Consider the following 7,365-nt stretch of genomic DNA (forward strand, 5'->3'; position numbering starts at 1 on the left):
AACAAAAGAAAAAGGAAGAGTTTGTGTCATGGCTCGAGTGAATAAAGAGATCTCGAGTCGGAACCCGGACCAACAAATTAAGATGAAGAGCTCAAATCTGAGTTCGAATAAGATAATGAGATCACGAGTCGGAACCCGGATCAACAAAAGAAAATGAAGAGCTCGCCTCTGAGCTCGAATGATGTAGAGAGATCACAAGTCGGAACCCGGATCAACAAAAGAAAATAAAGAGCTCGAATCAGAGCTCGAGTGAATAAAGAGATCTCGAGTTGGAACTCGGATCAACAAAGGAAAATGAAGAGCTCGAATGAATAAAGAGATCTCGAGTCGGAACCCGTACCAACAAATGAAGATGAAGAGCTCAAGTTAGAGCTCAAAATGAATAAAGAGATCTTGAGTCGGAACCCGGATCAACAAATGACAATAAAGAGCTCGAATCTGAGCTCAAATGCATAAAGAAATCTCGAGTCGGAACCCGGACTAACAAAAGAGAATGACAAGCTCAAAGAGATCTCGAGTCGGAACCCGGATCAACAAAGGAAAATAAAGAGCTCGAATCAGAGCTCAAACAAGATAATGAGATCACGAGTCGGAACCCGGATCAACAAAAGAAAATGATTTGAATAAAAAACTCGAGTCGAAACTCGGTTTTCTGAAAAGTTGGGATTTTGAAAATGTGCCCGTTTGAATACTAAATTTTGAAATAATACTAGTTCGAGCGCTGGGTTTTGATTCAGTATTGGTGATGACCTTTCAATTTTGAATCATTAGGAATTGTGATGGAACTGTTTGTTGAAATCCCAATACTGACCGGATTAATGTAGTTGAATGCAAATGAATATGAATTGATGCACATGAATGCACAAGTGCATGAAATGAGGAATTTGTTTATCTTGCCTGCATACAGAACAAAATTTTAAAAATTCCCCAGTGTAACTAGGAAAGAAAGTTGAATCATTATTTGAAGGAAACTGGAAGATTACAAGAGGAGACTAAATGTTTCAAGTGTAGAACTTTTTCAAGTGTCGAGCATTAATGGGATCTGGCAATTCTACCCCATCGGCGTTGATGAGCCAATATGAGTTGCGGGGTAATGCTTCTTTGACAACATATGGGCCTTCCCAATTTGGTGACCGTTTGCCGCCTGGACGATGCTTGAGATAAGCGGTGGATCGAAGCACTAACTCATTGACTTTGAATCTTCTTTCGATGACTGACTTTGCGTATTGCCTGGCTACTCTCTGGCGATAGGATTGAGCATGTTCTGCTGCTTTCAGCCTTCTCTCATCGAGCAAGTCTAACTATACCAGTCGCTGTTGCTGATATTGATCAAGAGGTAATTGCAGAAGCGATGCAAATTTCAAATCGGGCTTTTGAACATGTAGCGGCAATACTACTTCTGTTCCATATACCAATTCTGATGGAGTAGCATTCGTTGGGGTGCGAATAGTGGTCCGGTAAGCCCATAGTGCATCGTGAATCTTCTCATGCCAATCACGACCTGTTTCCACAGTTCGCTCCAAGATACGAATTAAGATCTTGTTGGTGGCCTCTGCTTGACCATTCCCTTGAGGATAATATGGAGCGGAGAAATGATGATAGATCTTGAACTTTGAGCAAAATGTCTTCATATTTTTATTCTTGAAATGACTGCCGTTATCTGATACAATGTCATGCGGGATGCCGAAACGGCAAAGGATGCTCTTGTGAATAAAAGAGACCACATGTCGGCCTTCTACTATGCGAAGAGTGATAGCTTCTACCCACTTGGTGAAGTATTCTGTTGCGGCAAGGAAATATTTATGGCCATTTGAAGCTGAAGGAGTGATGGGAACTACAACATCGAAGGCCCACATAGAGAACGGCCATGGAGAAACAACAGACTGTAAATAAGTTGCCGGAGCATGAATAGAAGGTGCATGTATTTGGCATTGCACACACTTCTTCACATAATGATAACAGTCTTGTTGCATAGTCTTCCAATAGTAACCTGCTCTGATGATCTGCTTGACAAGGGTTTGGTAGCCGACGTGGCCACCACAAATGCCTTCGTGTGCTTCTCGCACGACTTCTTTGGCTTCTTCTTCATCTAAACATCTGGACTACTCTGAACTGAATCCACGACGATAGATGACATTGGCCAAAATGAAGTATCGAGTAGACATATGCTGGATTGCTCGCTGCTCTTTCTTTGAGAGTTCTGGAGGAAATTCACCGGTTTCTATGAAAGTTTTGATGTTGTAATACCAAGGTTTCTTCCTTTGCTCAGCCTGGTTTACTTGTTCCGCTGGAAGGAAAGCAGGTTGGTCAAGTCGGCCAATTTCAAAAGAGCGACAAGATTCTCTATTTCTGAATGCCATAATAGAGCCTAAACTGGCTAGACTATCGGCCACTTGATTAAAATCTCTTTTGATGTGGAATAACTGAAATTCTTCAAACTTACTGACAAGAGCTGAAACAATTTTCTGATAGGGGAACAACTTCTGATCTTTCACTTGCCATTCTGCTCGAACTTGATTGACAACGAGTAATGAGTCACCGTAGGCATGCACTCTCTTAACATTGAAGCCTAGTAGAATCTTTAAACCTTGAATCAGGGCTTCATATTCAGCCATATTGTGGGTACATTGAAAATCCAACTTGAGAGAAAATGGAATCATCTCCTTCTCAGGAGTGATTAATAAGATCCCAATGCCTATTCCGGCATGTTCTTAGAACCATCAAAAAATAAATTCCAGACTGGAGATTGCTGGATATTGCAAATTTGCTCATCAGGGAAGTCATCTTCGGCTTTCACCTCTTCTGCTAGAGGAAAATCTGCCAATTGATCTGCAATTGCTTGACCTTTGATTGATTGCTGCGAGACATATTCTAAGTCATACTGCATCAGTAAGACTTGCCATTTTGCGACTCGTCCGCTGAGGAAATGCTGCTCTAAAATATACTTGAGAGGATTGAGTTTAGACAAAATTTTGACTTCAGATGCCAGCAAGTAGTGTCTTAGCTTCTGACACATCCATACCAGAGCTAGGCAGGTCTTCTCTATGTGAGAGTATTTCTTTTCATATTCTATGAAAGTCTTACTCACATAATAGATGGCGTGCTCTATCAGGCTGCCTTCTTTGTATTGTGCCAAGAATCCGCCGCATGCAACTTGATTGACTGACATATATAACAGAAGAGGTTTTCCCAATTCTGGCGGCTTCAGGATTGGAGGATTGAGAAGATACTTCTTGATTCTATCGAACGATTGCTGACATTCTGGTCCCCATTCGAACTTCACTCCTTTTCTAAGTAAGTGTTTGAAAGGTTCACATCTCATCGCCAAGTTGAAAATAAATCGCTGGATTGATTGCATGCGTCCCTGAAGGCTACGCAACTCTTTGAGATTTTTCGGGGGTGGCATATCAATGATAGCCTTGGCTTTGGCTGGGTCAACTTCAATTCCCTTTTTACTGACCAGAAAACCCAACAGTTTGCCTGATTCGACTCCAAAGACACATTTTTGCGGGTTAAGCCTTAACTTGTAAAGAATGAGTCTCTTAAAGACTTGATCAAGGGCTTCGAGGTGATCTTCTCCCTCTTTAGATTTCACGAGAATATCGTCAACATACGCATCCATGATTTTGCGCATTTGATCATGAAAGATAACGGCCATCGCCCGTTGATATGTTGCTCCAGCATTCTTGAGCCCAAAAGGCATAACTGTATAGCAAAAAGTGCCCCAAGGCGTAGTAAAAGAAGTTTTAGATTGGTCGCGAGCGGCCAACTTAATCTGGTTGTAGCCAGAATATCCATCCATGAACGAGAACATGGCATGTCCTGCTATGCTGTCAATCAGCAGATCAATGCTTGGCAGTGGATAGTCATCCTTCGGAGTTGCCTTGTTGAGGTCTTTGAAGTCTATGCAAATCCTGACTTTGCCACTTTTCTTTGGGACAACGACGATATTGGCTAACCAATCCGGGTAGTCAATAGCTCGGATAAATCCTGCTTTGAGCAAATCTTCAAGTCCTTTGACTTGTTGCTCTATTCTAGGATCCATTTTTCTCAGCTTTTGCTTAACTGGCTTTACATCTGGCTTCAAAATGAGTCGGTGTTCGACCAATTTGGGATCTAAACCCGGCATATCTTCATATGTCCATGCGAACACTTCTTCATGTTGCTTGAGGAACTTTGTAAGCCTTTCTTTCTCTTCCGGACTTAGACTGGTACCGATCTTGAGAATCTTGGGATCTTCCTCTGAGCCGATATTGACATCTTCAGTAGGATCTTGTACTAGAGCGGATGGTTCATCTTGCTTCTGAACTGAGAAGAACTCTGGTAATTCCTGAAGAGACGGATCAAATTCTGCATAATCATCTAACTGCTTTGCAACCTTGCTATCTCTTGTGCTTGCTTTGACTCGGTGAATTGTTGTCGATTTCTGGAAAGCCTTTGGATTGATAACGAGTTTCTTGATTGCTCGGAAAGACATTTCTGAAATTTTGGATAAGAAATGGGATTCAGGAAAAATCGTCCATCATACGACAAACCATCATTTAAAAAGAATTATGCATAAAATGACATTGAGTTATAAAATGAGGATGTAGAGACAAAAGAGGCAGATGGCATCCAAATAGACAAAGAAAATTGACATTTTATTGATTTGAATTGATAAAAGACATTGAGACATTTATTTTGAAAGGAATAGAAAGGAAATGCAACAACGATTCTCAATGTGCCCCTTTAACAAAAACAGTCTTCTTTGGTGAGCTCCCTCCGGAGAACCCTAGTCCTGCTCTGTGGGGACGATGTTTCTGGATCATTGGCTCGATGCGGCCATCTTCGTTCTCGCCGAGTCCCTTGAAGGGTTGATAGCCATGCTTCAGGAGTAAATCGAATCCTTTTTTTGACTTCATAAATTGTGGAAACAATGGATGATCCTTAATGGTGCTGTAGTCGATTCGGCCTCCCACCTTGAAGAATTGAGGACCTTTCCATCGGGTCGTGGCTACAGTGTGCAGGGATAATTCTGATGTTGCCTGGAGTATCTCCTGACTTTCTTTGAGACTGATTTCTTCATTCTCTCTGATGCTAGGAATATCTGCAGTGAATGATGGTCGAGGTATCATAGGCTGTGGGAGCCTTTCTTCCGGGTCCTCTCCGAGCACAGTTGTAATCATTCCACCTTTTGACCATTTTACGCATTGATGTAAGGTGGAAGGTACTGCATTTGCATTATGAATCCATGTCCTTCCGACCAGCAAATTGTAAGTGGGTGGCACATTGACCACATGAAAAAGCACTGAATGTACCGAATAATTAATGAATACCTCCAGGAATATCTTGCCTTTTGCCGTCTGACCATGGTTGTGAAACCCATAGATGATGATAGGGTCTGGAATGTATTCTTCTTCCTTAATGCCTAGCGCCTTTGCGGTCATTTCAGGACATATATTGAGGCTGCTGCCTCCATCTATTAGCACATGGGGTACTGTCATTCCCCTTACCCAAACGATGATGTAAAGAGCATTATTGTGAAAGGAATGAGGCTTTGGAAGGTCCTCATCCGAGAAAGTAATCGGCGCATTAGTCATAGCTGAATTCACAATTTGTGCCATGTCTTCAGGAGTGGTATTGGGCTTAACTTTGATTTTTCTGAGCAGATCGTCCAGTAGTTGCTGATGCTTGCAGGAACTCTTGGCCAAATCAAGAATGGAAACATTGGACAGAGCGGTCAGAGGCTTCTGACTTGAATTCCCCGGCTTGGGCTTGATGATTTGATTAAGAAAATCAGGAAGTCCCTTTGACTTGGGGGCTGACTTTACCGATGTTTCAGAAATTTTCATCTTGCCTAATACTGAGATTAGATCCATCTTCTTAGAATCAGGAGTTGCTTGCCGTAGTACTGACACCTGGTGTTGAACCTGGAGATCTTGTGCAGAACATGGCTTGATGTGCTCATGCGGCAGGAATGGTTGGGCAGATACTACTGCTGTGGTGTGTGAAGGAAAAGGCTGCTTAAGAATGTCCATTTTTTCTTCTTCTTCTCCTTCTACCAATAGATTTTTATCGATAAGATCCTGCATAATGTTCTTGAGAACGAAACAGTTCTCAGTGCTGTGTCCCACTGTTTTGTGAAACTTGCAGAATTGATCCTTCCATTTCCCCATAGGCACAGGGGGATCAGCCAACCTCGGTAACTTGACCATTTCCTTCGACAACATATACTCGAGCACATCTTCGAGTGATTGATCGAGAGGAGTGAATTTTCGGTCATAACTCCATCCTTCATGTTTAACCTTTTCGCGCAATTTCGGCCCTTGGTCTTGCTGAGAAGGCTTGCTGTATTGAGGAGCAGGCTTCGTTTTCTGATCTCCTTTATTGCTGGGATTGCCTGTACCGTAGCAGTAATCTTTCTTTTGCCCTTTATACTGATTTCGGCCATTGTTGTTGTTATTGTTGGCAGAGAAGGTGAAGTGAGCTTTCTTCTTCTGCTCACCTTGGGGATTACTCTTGGAAAAGGTGAAGCCTTCATAAACTCCATTCTCTACGCTCAGCTCGAGCCATTCGGCTCGTTCAGTCAACTCGATGAAAGTCCGGGATGGTGCGGTGGAGACCAATCCTCTTAAACGCTGCGAAAAGTTATTGAGGATTAAGGACAGTGCGTGCCTTTCCGAGATAGGATCTCTCATTTTGTTACAGGCTGACCTCCACTTGTGAATGAAGTCCCGTGCTTTTTCATTCTCATTCTGCCTCAGACTGCAAAGATGACTTAATGTCGGGAGCGCTTCTGTATTGAACAAAAAGCGTTCAATAAATAAATTTACCACTTTATCGAACTCCTTGAGCTCGATGGGGTTGATATGCTCAGCATACCATTTAGCTGCAACTCCTTCTAAGCTCCGAGGGAAACACAGGAACAGTGCTCTGTTATCTCTCTTGAATCTCAAACACTCTACGAAGAAAGTGGCGAGATGGGCTTTCGGATCGCCAGAACCATCGAACTTGATGAATTTTCGGGGAAGGTTTTCGAGATCATCATCCCCTTCGAGGCCGTCATAGAAGTCCTCACTGGTAAATACTTTCTTGCCCTTGTCACGGGCTTGGAGATCCTTAACAACTCGGGCCAATTCCCTGAATTGCGACTGCAGGGGTTCCTCTGTAACTTGATTCTTTGCTTTGTGGCTCCTCCTTTGTTCTCAACCACGTTTCTGAAATGCCGGAGGCACCTCATATTCTTCCCCAGTGTCTTCAGTTGATTCGGATTCATCTGAGATTTCTTGTGCCCGTGGAACTTTTCTCTGAATTGATTTTTTTCTGCACTAGTCCCAGCCTGTTCACTCATCATTTTATTCATCATCTTTCGGAACATGGCATACA

Source organism: Nuphar pumila, chromosome 7 (genome assembly GCF_984573655.1).
Source record: "Nuphar pumila chromosome 7, dmNupPumi1.hap1.1, whole genome shotgun sequence".
Lineage (NCBI taxonomy): Eukaryota > Viridiplantae > Streptophyta > Magnoliopsida > Nymphaeales > Nymphaeaceae > Nuphar > Nuphar pumila.